This window comes from Panthera leo, chromosome D1 (genome assembly GCF_018350215.1).
Source record: "Panthera leo isolate Ple1 chromosome D1, P.leo_Ple1_pat1.1, whole genome shotgun sequence".
NCBI classification, from domain to species: Eukaryota; Metazoa; Chordata; class Mammalia; order Carnivora; family Felidae; genus Panthera; species Panthera leo.
Genome location: NC_056688.1, coordinates 25,558,877 through 25,572,688, shown reverse-complemented (window position 1 = coordinate 25,572,688; position 13,812 = coordinate 25,558,877).

Here is a 13,812-nt window from a genome sequence, read left to right as displayed (position 1 = left end):
GTCATGTGTGATTGGACAAACCCTAGAGAAATTCACACTCAATTTCTGAGATGAAGAAACAGAATCTGAAATAGAAATTACTTCTTTTTTCATGGCAACATTTAAATATGTTATTTCATTAAGCAACATGATTATTGTTAGCACCATCTTTTACATGGTGAAATTGAATCATACATTAGAAACCTGAATCTCTTAGAGTCATTAATATATTACTTAAGTAATGTGTTTTAGACATTATCTATAATTATGTAAGTAATTTATCAAACTTTGCAGGGGGAGTCACAGGGCCTGGCTAGAACTCAAGTCTTTTCACTTCTTTTTTTTTTTTTTTAAGTTTATTTTTTATTTATTTTGAGAGAGAGAGAGAGAGAGAGAGAGAGAGAGAGAGAGAGAGAGAATACCAAGCAGGTTCCATGTTGTCAGCACAGAGCTGGGTGTGGGGCTCGAGCTCATGAACTGGGACATCATGACCTGAGCTGAAATCAAGAGTCTGATGCTTTAACCAACTGAGCCACTCAATTGCCCCAACTGAGGTCTTTTCACTTGTACTCTTCTATTGCCTTGTTGAATTTCTATGAACATGGTACATGAAATTGACAAACTTTCCATCTCCTTTAAGTGGTGGTGGGGTTGCTCAACATCAATGACAATTCACTGATTTCAGAACTCCCTTCTCTCTTCTTCCATGGTTAGAACACCTAGTGTTGCTTTCTGTTTCCTTTCCCTTTATCCCAGGAGGAAGGGTTGCAAAGATAAGAAAGATAGCTCATATATACTCTTCACCTACTTTTTCTCATGTTCCCGTATTACATAACGATGGTGCCATTCATTATCAAAGCTTAGCATTTGTTCAGTACTATTAAATAAACTTCAAACTATTCAGATTTCATCAGTTTTCCTGCAGTGTTCTTATTCTGTTCGTGGGTCCAGTCCAGGACCCCATGTTGTACTTTATTGTCAAGTGTCCTTAACCTCCTTATATCTGTAGTAGTTCTTTGGTCTTTCCTTCTGTTGCATGACTTTGACACTTTTGAAGAGCATTGGTGAGGTATTACGTAGAATGCCTCTAATCTGGGTTTGTCTGAAGTCTTACTATGATTAGATAGAGTTATGTATTTTGGGGAAGAATACATAGGAAGAATGAGCCTTTTATAGCACATCATCCTGGAGGGTCCATGACATTGATGTCTTATTACTGGTGATGTTGACCTTGAACACTTGGTCAAAGTGGTATTGGCCAGGGTACTCCACTACAAAGTTACATATTTTTTCCCTTCACAATTAACAAGAATTAGGAGGGAGATACTTTGTCATTAACAAGTATTTGGTGGGGGGGGGGGGGTGGGGAGGCGAGGGAATACTTGGAGTACCATGCAAATATCCTGTTTTTCCTTACCCTTTTGCTCACTAATTTTAGCATCCATTGGTGGATTTCATCTTAAGCAATAATTACTGTGGTGTTCTAATGATGACTTCACTCATTCCTTCTACATTTATTAATTGGAATTCTTTTTAAAAAAAGAATTGTCCCTTCTCCTTTCTCTCTCCATTTCTTTTCATTTCCTTCCTCCATCCCTCCCTCCCTCCCTTCCTTCCTTCCTTCCTTCCTTCCTTCCTCCTTTCATCAGTATGAACTTATGGATATTTGTTTTATTATTTGGATTGCCATCTATCACTACAATTTATTTTGTTGCTCCAATTTCAGATTGCTTCACTTGGGCCATTGGGAACTCTTTCTGAATTTTTTCCTTTAGCATCTCCTTATTTTCTGGCACCATGCAGTGCTTCAGGATTATCTTATATTTTCCCTGCCCCAGGCCTGCAATCATTTGCTTCTCCAAGGATCCCTGGTTCCTTGGATTGAGAATGGTATTTAGAAACCAAGATTAGAAGTTTAGTTGTGCTACTTGCTACTAGGGGTTACAGCCGTAGTCCCTCTCAGCAGACAGAACAAGGAAATATGTCCTAAATATACACACATATCTAGATTCCTTTCTGTATCTCTCTAGTCTGCTAGCGCTGCCATAATGGAATGCCACAGAAGGAATGGCTTCAATACAGAAATTTATTTCTCACAGTTCTGGAGGCTGGAAGTGCAGGATTAAGGTGTTGACTGAGTTGGTTTCTTCTGAGGCTTCTCTCCTTGACTTGCAGCTGTCCAAGTCTTTCTCTATCTTCCTATAAGGACATCAGTCATCTTGGATTAGGGCCTCATCCTTAAGATTCATTTAACTTCACTTATGTCCTCAAAGGCCTTTCTCCAAATATAGTCACATTGTGGGTTAGGACTTCAGTCTATGAATTATTTGGTCCATAGCAATCTGTATATATATTTTAAAACGAGCTAATGCTGATACCGCCAGCTCAGTGCTATACGGCTCATTTTGGAATTTCCTCTTTGCTTATGTGTAATTTCTGTCTGCAGCAGTGAGGAATCTGGCACTTACTATCTACAATATATTTATTTATTTGTTCAACCGTAGCATACCTATGAAGCCCTTCCAGAATGGCTAATCCATGCCCTTGGGAGAAACAGATTCACCCAACTAAAGTGTAGCAGTTTGGTTCTTTTTATATATGGTCCTTTTTATGTTTCGCTTTACAGTGTTTGGTCAACACACTGTTTCCCAAAGTTACTAGGTCCCCTTTCTTACTCAACCTTTTGGTGTGGTTATGTCAACCACTTACAATGCAGTTGGGTTCAGCTGTCATGGAATGAATTCCATCTGGGGTTCTCCTAAAATTGGGGGTGAGTTTTTCAATTTCCATACAGTAAAACTCACTGTTCTGTATCGCATCAGTGCAGAACTATACTACTGTTCCACCACCCCCCAAATTCTTTTGTGCAGCCCTTTCTCCCACCCCCAATCCCTGACAAGCACTGGGATTTGCTTTTCATCCCCAGAGTTTTGCCTGTTTCATAATATGAACTCATACAATATGTAAACTTTGGGTCTAGCTTCTTTCACTTGCAAAGTATATTTAAGATTTATTTATGTTGGTGTATGAATTAGTAATGCATACCTCTTCACTGCTGAGTAGTATTCCATTGTTGCGTAGTACTCGCTGAATGGATGTACCACATTTTAGTGATCCATTCACCCACTGAAGGACATCTATGCCATTTCCAGTTGGGGTGAATATAAATAAAGCTATAAGTACTTGTATACAGGTTTTTGGTTGTATGTAAGTTTTCAATTTGCTTGGGCAAATATCTAGGAGTGGGATTTCTGGCTTTATGCTAAATGAACTTCTAACTTTATAAGAAACTGCCCAACTATCTTTCCAAGTGGTTGTGCCATTTTGTATTCCTTTTTTTGTTTTTTAACGTTTATTTATTTTTGAGACAGAGAGAGACAGAGCATGAACAGGGGAGGGTTAAAGAGAGAGGGAGACACAGAATCTGAAACAGGCTCCAGGCTCTGAGCAGTCAGCACAGAGCTTGACGCGGGGCTCGAACTCACATACCGTGAGATCGTGACCTGACCGAAGTCGGATGCTTAACCGACTGAGCCACCCAGGCGCCCCAACCCATTTTGTATTCCTATCAGTAGGTTTGAGAGCTCCGTTTGCTTTTAATACTTCTGAGCATTTGGATGTAATTTGCACTTCCCTAATGACTAACCATTCTGAATAACTTTTCATGTGTGTGCTTGCGTCTAAACATCTTCCTTGGTGAAGTGTGTTTTCATGTCTTTTGTCCAGGATTTTATTGCTAGTTCTTGTTGAGTTTTGAGAGTTCTTCATATACTCTGGAAACACAGCTGTTATCACATTTATGTTTGCAAATATTCTCATTCATTCTGTGGCTTGTCTTGTGATTCTCTTAACAATGTCTTTCTAGGGGCACCTGGGTGGCTCAGTAGGTTAAGCGTCCGACTTCAGCTCAGGTCATGATCTCATGGTTCGTGGGTTCGAGCCCCACGTTGGGCTCTGTGCTGACAGCTCGGAGCCCGGAGCCTGCTTCGGATTCTGCGTCTGCATCTCTCTCTGACCCTCCCCAGTTCACGCTTTGTCTCTCTCTGTCTCAAAAATAAGTAAATGTTAAAAAAAAAAAAGTCTTTCTCTGAGCAAGTTTTAAATTTTGATAAAGTCTAGTTTATATTTTTTCTTGTATGAATCTTGTTTCGGTTGTCATATCTAAAAAAATTCTTTGCCATACCTAAAGTCATGCATATATTTTCCTGTGTTTTCTGCTAGAAGTTGGATAGCTTTAAATTTTATGTTTCAGCCTATTATGTATTTTGAATTAATTTTTATATAAGTTGTAAGATATTTGTAGTGGTTCACTATTTAATTACTTAATATGTTCCATACAGACATCTGAAAGTTCAGCACTATTTGTTGAAAGGACTATCTTTTCTTGATTGAATTGCCTTGGTACCTGTTCCAAAAATCAAGTGACTGTATTTGTGTGGGTGTATTCGTGAGTATTCCATTCCATTCCACTGATCTATATGTTACCTTTTGCCAATACCACATTGCTTTGATTATGGTAGCTTTGTAGTGAGTCTTGCAATCATAGTGTGTATGGATGTCATGAATCCTGTGACTTTATTCTTTTGCAGGATTGTTTTGGCTATTCTAGTACCTTTGTCTTTCCATATAAATTTTAGAATCATCTTGATATCTCAACAGGACTGCTGGGGTTGTGTTTGGGGTTGTGATGAACCTATAGTAAAACCAAGGGAACTGACATTTAACAATATGAAGAAACATAAAATGTGAGTGCATCTTCTAAAGAATTTATATATGTAACACTGGTGTTTATTGTTGCATCTGAACTTATTGTACGAACTTTTGCTCAACTTCGTCACTGGTGCCTAAAATGAGCCACAAATATCAATATTTAACCTTACATAAATGGTTCAGTGCAGGGACATGAAATGTAAACATATATTTACCCTTGATTATTAAGGGATAAAGGGTAATGATTCTCCAGAATGAGGTGTGAATCATAATGCAATGCTTTACATACACAATGACTTATTTGTGCCTATATTTTGATTATATTTACAATTAAAAAGAATTGTTTCCTTTTTTATCTATAGGAGAACTCCTGAAAAAATATGTAGAAATTTGAGTATATATTAAGGGCTCGGAAAATTGATTGACTAACAGAGCTATCAAGACTAAATTCACAACTACGTGTTCTATTAAATGTCCACCACGAGCAGTACTATGAAGGAATGTAGTATGGTGGGTAAGATCCAGCTTTGGGTCAAATAGACCTATGTTTGTGTAATGGCCCCTCATTAACAAAGGGTTCTAACAGGTCAAAAAATTTCAAATAAAGAATAAACTATTTCATGTTTTAAAGTACTTAGCCCAATGTCTGGAACTTGATGCTCGATAAGTATTAGCTATATGAATAAACAGCTTTTTATCCTAGATGTTTTAAATATTTGTTATTGTCATTGATGAAATTTGGTTATACCAAACTCTAAAGAATTCAGTAGCTACAGTTGCTAAAGTGCCTCTATTCTGAAATGTAGTCACATCCCCAGAAAAACTCTTAATTAGAAAAGAAAATCACAGAATTGTTTCCATTGAAATCAGTCTACATATAAGGGAGGTATTCAAAAATTGTTTTTCAGAAAAACCAAAAGTATAAGTGACTGAATGCTGACTGATTTTTGAACAGAGCTAGGAAGCTTGATAATTGAATTGCATTCAATTGACTAATTATTAAAGTCAGAAAGCTCTCTTTATTTATTGTCACACACACACACCCACCCACACATTGTGGTAGGTTGAAAAGCTAAATGTGTTTGGCTTTAGGAATTCATCCAGCTGAATTTATAAACAATTCTGTTTATAAAGTAGGACTGTGTCCTACTTTTAGATCCATAATCTATCAGATTTGTGGAAACTGAGGACAAAAGGAAAGCGGTTTTCAGTGAATTTTCCCACTTGGTTAAGGAGCAAGGATAGGAACACACCATCTGATTCTCAGCCCAGAGTATTGTGCACAACTTGACCCTACGGAGTCAGTTTTTTTCAGGAAGTTCAGGACAGCTCCTCAAAAGCGACTAGGCAACACCAACTCGTGGGGACCCAGACACAGGTTCACAGGGAGTTCATGAAAGGCAATGGGCCACCTGAGCCCTAGAGGATTTGTTCAGGTGCACCCTGGCTGGAGGCTCTGGGACCTGGAAGAGCTTGAAACACCCTGGGCTCTCCATGGTGGGTAAGTTTGAGGCTCTCTTCTCGGATTCCATTTCCTGCCTCTAACGGCCACAGCTTGATCGTTGAGACTTAGCCACCCGTGACTGTTGAGGGAAATAGAGGGAAAATTGAGCTGCTGCTTGCGTCTCCTCTTCTGGCACCAGGGGCAGGGCCCGAGATAACTGAACCCCAGCCAGAGCTCGCCCTTCACTGTCACCCTGTGTGTGAAAACCATTCCGTGAGGATCTGGGACAGAGATTCTGAGAACCTTGCAGGAGAGATCCTTCTATGCTTATTTTTATTTTTATTTTTCCTTTGAGCTTAGAGATGAGCAACTTTGTCTGTAATGGAGAAAGACGAAAGTAATGCATAATAAAAGGGCACTCTTTTTTTTTAATGTTTATTTTTGAGAGACAGAGACAGAGACAGAGCGTGAGTGGGGGACGGGCAGAGAGAGAGGGAAGCACAGAATCAGAAGAGGGCTCCAGGCTCCAAGCTGTCTGCACAGAGCCCAATGCGGGGTTCGAACGCACAAACTGTGAGATCATGACCTGAGCCGAAGTCAGATGCTTAACCGACTGAGCCACCCAGGTGCCCCAAGCGTTCTCCTTAATTCTAGAGAGGGGGCCGGGGAGTGGATATTGAGAAATGGAAATCGGGAGTGATGGAATTTGGAATCTTTGCCCGGAGAGGTGTCAAGGGTTTGTTCTGTGTAGACATTCGTCTCTGGTCTCCATTCCCTGGCAACTTCTGCCAGTCAGTCTCCCCCGCGCTGGACCTCTGTTTTCCTAGTCTTTTAAGTGGGGATACTATCCACTCAAGAGGGATAAAAATGGTGGCCAAGGTCCTAAAATACACGTCCCAGGCCCATGTGCAAAGAACCATGCCTTAAAACCTGATTCTAAAAATTCACTGATAGCTAAAAATATCCTGTTGACACAGGCCTGTCGGCACCCTCTGATTTTTCATTTTACGTGCACAAATTTATGTTTTTCCATTTTCGTTGGCTGGGGTTCTGTTATTTGAAGGTAAGGTGTGGGAAGTCCTTCAGAGGTTCAATGGGAGACAGGGAATCGGATATAGTTTTTCTCTCTGGAAGAAACTTTCATCGAGATTAAAAAAAAAAAATGTTTAGGCTCCGCTTTGCTACTGTAACCTCTCGTCTTCTGCCAAATGGCAATACAACAAAGAAAGCCTCCTTTTCAAGTCTCTGGTTAATAAAACAACACAACGCAAGACAAATAAACAGAAACAGAAGGCTGGAGCTCGCATAACTCAGGGAGCACATGTGTGGAGCGAGGAGGAGCGCTTTGCTCCGAAGACCGGGGAATGTCTCCGCTGGACCGCCACACCTCAGTCCCGGCCGCGCGTCCCATGTCCCCAGAAAGAAAGAGCTGGCCTGGAAGCACCTCATGAGCAAGCGGCTTTTCTTGTTCTGTTGCTCTTTTGCAGTCCTGCCCCTGTGCCCCCCAGGTTAGGGTTTTCTGCTCATGGAGATTTGAGTTGGGGGCTGGGGTTCTGGACGTTGCTGTTACAGACATGCTGCTGGAAAGGTTCTCCATTTGGTGCTGGGAAGTGTGGGTGTGACTGGTCGCGAGTCGTTTGGGGGTGTTTCGGGAGAAATTAACAGGCAGCTGACTTATTTTCACTATCAGATCAGCCTTCTCAGACTTCTGTTCTTTTTGTTTAGTGCTATGGTGTCTTAGGGCTCACCTGGGGGCGCGGAGGGCTTGGGACCTCGTGATGGGATGGAGGGGTGGCTGGATGCCGGAGAAGGGCTGGTGTCCCTTCCCACCCCAGGGTGGGTTCCGAGTGGGGAGCTGGGCATTGCTCGGGAAGAACTGGCATTGGAGCATTGGCATTGGAGCTGGGCATTGCTAAGGAACCCTCTGGTTGCATACTCTTCTTTTCTTCTTCGACCTGTAAAAATGCTCTCTCACCTCTGGCTTCCCCTGGCTTCCCTCCCTCCGTCTTCTGCCAGGACACACAGAGCAGTGACTTACACCTCAGGATTGAACATAAGCCCCAAGCCCATGAGGAAAACATTTCCTAGTAGTCGTGTTTCCTAGGCATGTGGGGGAGGGTTTCAAGTTCTTCATCTCTGTTCTCAGGGGACGTCTTCAGGCCAGTGTGAGCCAGTATCTGTGAATCAGCTGCTGCTCAGATCTGGAAACAAAGAGCAAACCCAACACTTGAAGAACTGCTCAGGATTTATGATGTTTCAGAGGAGAAACTGTTCATAAAAAAGCTGACGAGCCAACTTCTCTGCAACGTGTTAAATAACAAACTAAGGGTGTAGTGCTGCTTTTCGTTACTCGGAGCAAATGAAATGACAGGAAAGACCGTGGAGCAGTTGGTGGGATGTCTGGGACTTTGGAATGAAACCACACGGGGATTTTCATCTTTCTGAGGATTTCATGCAGTTCGCTTCTCTTCATTTAGACCCGCTGCCTCTCCTGTTTTGGATAGAAGTGTCTCTTCAGGAGGTTTTCTGGAATGTAAGAATCCTCCAGTTCTCTCAAATGCTCCTTAAATCTTGCTTCTTTGTTGAGGGCTTTATTAGACTCATCTAGAACTCTTTTTGGATGATCACCACAGAGAAAGTAGAAGCGGGACAATTTCCTCATTAGGAAATTGTAAGTCGTAAACACCATAGTGGGTTTGATGACTGCCTACCTGTCTTCCCTTCCTTCCCGAGCCAATGTTGGCACAATGCATACCCCTTCACGCACTGCCCAAGTTTCTCAGGGATGCCTCAGCCACCCTCGCCTCCAGGGAGGGGCTCAGATTCATCTGCATACATCAGGGCGATTCTGTCCTGAACACACTTAGATCAACAGTGAACATGGGACCTTGTGTGGCCCGAGGCAAAGATGGCAGAGGCTTCTGGCAATGCTCTTTCTCGCTTTTAAGAGGAACAGTAAATAGCCGCTTTTTCTCCCTCTGCCTCAGTTTCTTCTGATGGCCGTGTTATTGCCACAAGGGAAGCTGCCCTGAGGACAGAGTTGATACCCAGAGGAAGGCAGCTCGAGAACATCTCAGGGAAATGCAGCCAGAGTCCTGATTGCGTGTTCTTGGAATCTGCCTAAACTCTGGATGTCCAGTTATATGAGCAAATAAGAGCCATCTGGGTCAGCTGAAATCATCCTGTCCTAGGGTTTCAACTCTTGGCATGGTGTAGAGCTATCTGTTGGAAGAGAACTCAGGTAGGAATCCAAGGATCTAGCTGAGGGTCTCGGGGAACCACGTACTAGTGATGTGTCCCGGAGCAAGTCTGGTCGACCTTCGGCACTTGATTTCTTTGTTAAAGGGATGTAATGATCACTGCATCTATATGTCATAGGGCTGAGTAAGAATCAGATAAGTCAGCTTCCAAATGTGTAAAATGCTGTTATTAGCATCATTTGCTGGTTCAGTTCATTATTCTATTATGATGAAAATAATAGTGGCTAACTCTATCAAGAGATTATTAAAGGGGCGCCTGGGTGGCTCAGTCAGTTGAACAATCAACTTCAGCTCAGGTCATGATCTCATGGTTTGTGAGTTTGAGCCTCGCATCGGGCTCTGTGCTGACAGCTCAGAGCCAGCTTCTGATCCTCTGTCTCCCTCTCTCTCTGCCCCTCCCCTACCCATGCGCACGCACGCACTCTCTCTGTCTCAAAAATAAATAAACATTAAACAAAATAGAGATTCTTAAATGTCAGGCCCTGTGCTAATTGCTTTAATGACTTAGCTAATTTAATCTATATTGCAATCTTATAAAATACGTTATTATTTCCCCATTTTGCAGATGAATAAAAGGAATTAGAGATATTAATGTTTCTTCCCAATATTATACATCTATTAAATGGGGGAGCTTATATATATATATAATTATTCAAGCAACATCCGTGACATAGCAATTGCCACCAGCCCCAAATCCTATATAAGACTTGTTCCCATTTTCAATGTTTTCCCACACATACTATCATTATCTAGCTTCCTTTTATTTCTCCCTAAGTCCTTCAGCTTATAAGACTCTCCCTTTCATAATTAACCACTGAATGTACTTATTCCACTCAGCAAAGAAATGGAGTTGGTTTACACGAGACTTCTAAAGGTTTGTGTGTGTGTGTGTGTGTGTGTGTGTGTGTGTGTGTGTGTTGTAAGAATAGTGTGTTGGGAGCCACCTGGGTGGCTCAGTCGGTTACATGTCTGACTTCACCTCAGGTCATGATCTTGTGGTTTGTGAGTTCGAGCCCCTCGTCAGGCTCTGTGCTGACAGCTCAGAGCCTGGAGCCTGCTTCAGATTCTGTGTCTCCCTCTCTCTCTGCCCCTACTCCACTCTCTCTTTCAAAAATAAATAAATATTAAAAAAAAGAATAGTGCTTTGGGATATCTATAATAGTAATGAGTGCTTTAAATATTTTGAGACTATTAAAATCAATGCACTTATTGGGATAACGTCTGAGATAGTGGCTTGCCAGTCACAGATTGTAGCTAGAAGTGGGTATTGCTGATGTCTGGCACTGGAATATTGAAGGTAGGTACAGATTCTATCTTTAATACCTTACTGTCTAAACCAATAGTTTTCCAAAGGGGACGTTGTACCCCTCCCCTCCCCCCCCCCAGGGGATTGTCACAACTAGGAAGCAGTGGTGTCCTATTGGCCTCTAGTGGGTATAGTCCTAAGTATCCTCCAGTGCACAGGACAGTCCCCACAACAAAGAAGTATCCAGTTCTAAATGAGAATCTTGCCAAGGTTGAGAGATCTGGGTCCAGACTACCCAAGGACCAGTGGTGATGTTTCCTTTCTATACCGTTCTTGCTCGGCTAGGAGTCAGGCAACCCAGCCTGTTCTAAAGGTTCTGGAATGTTCACTAATTGACACCCACACTGAGGTGCAGCGAAGCCTTGGAGTTTGGCTGGGACGTCCTTCTACTGGAGGAGCCAGTAGAAGCCAGTAGAAGCAAGGTTTCTTGCAAGAAACTGGTGACAGAAGACTCTCCCCTGCAAGAGTTGAGATGAACTGATAAACGTCTCGAACAGTGTGCGAGGGTCTTCAGGCACTTCATTTCTACTGGGACCTAGTGTGGTGAACTGACGCGCTGCCTGACTGTCTCTATGCACTCTTTCCGTTCTCTTCTACCTATCCCCCGAGGTTTACTTCTATTGTCTCAGCCCCTGCCACGTTCTAATCTTGACCTCAGCACATTCGCTCCTCTACTGCCAATCCAGGTTACCATGATCATGTCTCCTTGGGCTGGAGGGGGTGATCATTTTCCTCTCCTTCTACTTTTCTCTCGCGTCTTTGCTCTGGCAGACACGTCGCCTGTTACACTCACGACCTTCTTTTTGATTCACAGGCGCTTAGAACTTGGAAAAGAGTAGAATATTACAATTGCTTTTCTTTCAGCCCCCTTGCTGTAGAAGTCAGACTTTTGCTTATGGCCATGTGGATGCCTCTAACAACGAGGAGACAGTTGGGGCACACAACAAAGAAAGAAAAAAAATCAAAACGATGAACATGTCAAGATCTTACTTCACTACATCAGAGATTTCATAAGTTTCCCCCACCCCCCTTCCCCTACACTTTGGAGTTTAGGAAGGAGGTGGTGTTGGTAGAGGATAGTTTTATGGGTTTAGCCAGATGTTAGGGACATCTGGTGACTAGATGTTTGTTTTCGAAGCATTTCTGAATGTTACGCTCAGAGGCTGCGAATCGGGAATAGAATAGGGTCTTCTCTGGCCACTCTAAAAGGCAGCACTTGCTTTGAGAGTAGAGATTAGGGACAAAAGTAGGAGAGGTGGGCTTGGCCTGGCAGAAGGTAGCTTATTCCTCTCTGTGCCTCCATGTCTGTGTTTGGAGACAGGACTCTACGGTTCCCTGATATAATAACCATGATTCTAGTTATAATTTATGGAGCACTTACTATATGACAGGCACTGTACTAGACGCTTTGCTTATGTTTTCTTATTTGCATTCAGTTTTCATATGCTAGAATCTGTGAGGCACTATAGGGGTGGCTCTTAACTCTTTCGAATCTACATTTTTTTAATCTATATTTTGGGGGTGGATATCATTCTTTAGACTTAAACATACAGTTCTCACATTTAGAGATTGTAGTGTTCCCAAACCCAGTATAATATTTGTTTGGTTGGTTGTTTTCCACATGGTTTTCGTGGATTGTCTCAATTTATCCACATCTGTTGTAGTCCGGTCTTGCCGGGTTAATGGTATTATTACTTGTGATGGTGAAAGTCTTCAGGTGAAAGGAACTTTCCCATCCTAAGTCAAAACATGGGACCTTTGTTTCATAAGCTCCAGGCTCCAACTAGGTAAATCAATTGATATTTTGAAAAAGGACCAGGTTTTCTGGAGCAAATATCTCTTGGACTCAAGTCTTTGTATTTGGTGTGTAAATTCATACTTTAAAAAGAAAATGCTTCCATGAGAGTATACTGGGTGTGCATATTGGATGGAAGAAGATTGTGAACAGGATTCTACCTCTTCCCAAACCCTATGACCAACTCTATGGGGCAACTGTCCCAAGGAACTGTAGGTGGCTCCTAATGGAACATTCTCTAGCATTGGACAGACATTGTTAGTGGCAGTAGGGAGAAGGTTCTGAGGTAAATAGGAAGCAAGCAAAATTGGATGGCAAATGTGGAGAGAAACAAAAATCTAGAGTCTTTCTTTTTTTGTTAATGTTTATTTCTGAGAGAGAGAGAGGCAGACAGAGGGTGAGTGGGGGAGGGACAGAGAGAGAGAGAGACACAGAATCCGAAGCAGTCTCCAGGTTCTGAGCTGTCAGCACAGAGCCTGACGCGGGGCTCGAACTCACAGACCCCGCGATTGTGACCTGAGCTGAAGTCAGATGCTCAACCGACTGAGCCACCCAGGCGCCCCCAAAATCTAGAGTCTTTCAAAGAAAAGAATAGGGAGTCGAACATTAGCAGAAGGAAAAATTTCAAAGCCCAGGAGGTAGGAAAAGATCTTGACTTGGGAGCCAGAGACCAGTGGCTTAGCTAGGGTCTAGGAAAATCTCGGAGATGCAGATCCAGAATAAAACACGTGTCAGTGGTTCCGTTTGGGCTGGCCTTCTAGATACCACTCACCTATCCCAACTGCTATAGCGGGGCAGTCCTAGCACAAGATTCAGTGCAGAATCTGATACGATCAGTGATAAAAGGCTGGGGAATTGGTGGAACCAAGGAGGAAGCCTGTGTCCTGAGGGCTCTCCTGACCTCTGTGCTCCAAGAGGATATCTCCGTTATTTGAAGACTAGAGACTTATCACAGCTTAGAGGATTTGCAAGGGATTTGACTACTGGATTGGTGTGGGCAGGCTTACTATGCTCAGATGGGCACCGCTGGACCATAATGTCTTGTTTTCATAAACTGGGGGAAAGGATTTGATTTGTCAGGAGAGTGGGATGAAGAGGAATAAGACATACGGCGGAAGACTGGAAGTTTCTCTGTTCAGTGACATGAATGTATCTCTTAAGATTAGGAAACAGATCTTAAGAAAAAAAAACAAAACTGGCATAGGTAGTTTTGAAAAAGTATCTAAAGCAACTCTGAAGACCAAAAAGGCCACAAGTAATTCACATTTTGCTTCTCCTGCTTTTCTAAGACCCTTGCTTTCAGTGTTGGACAGCCAGA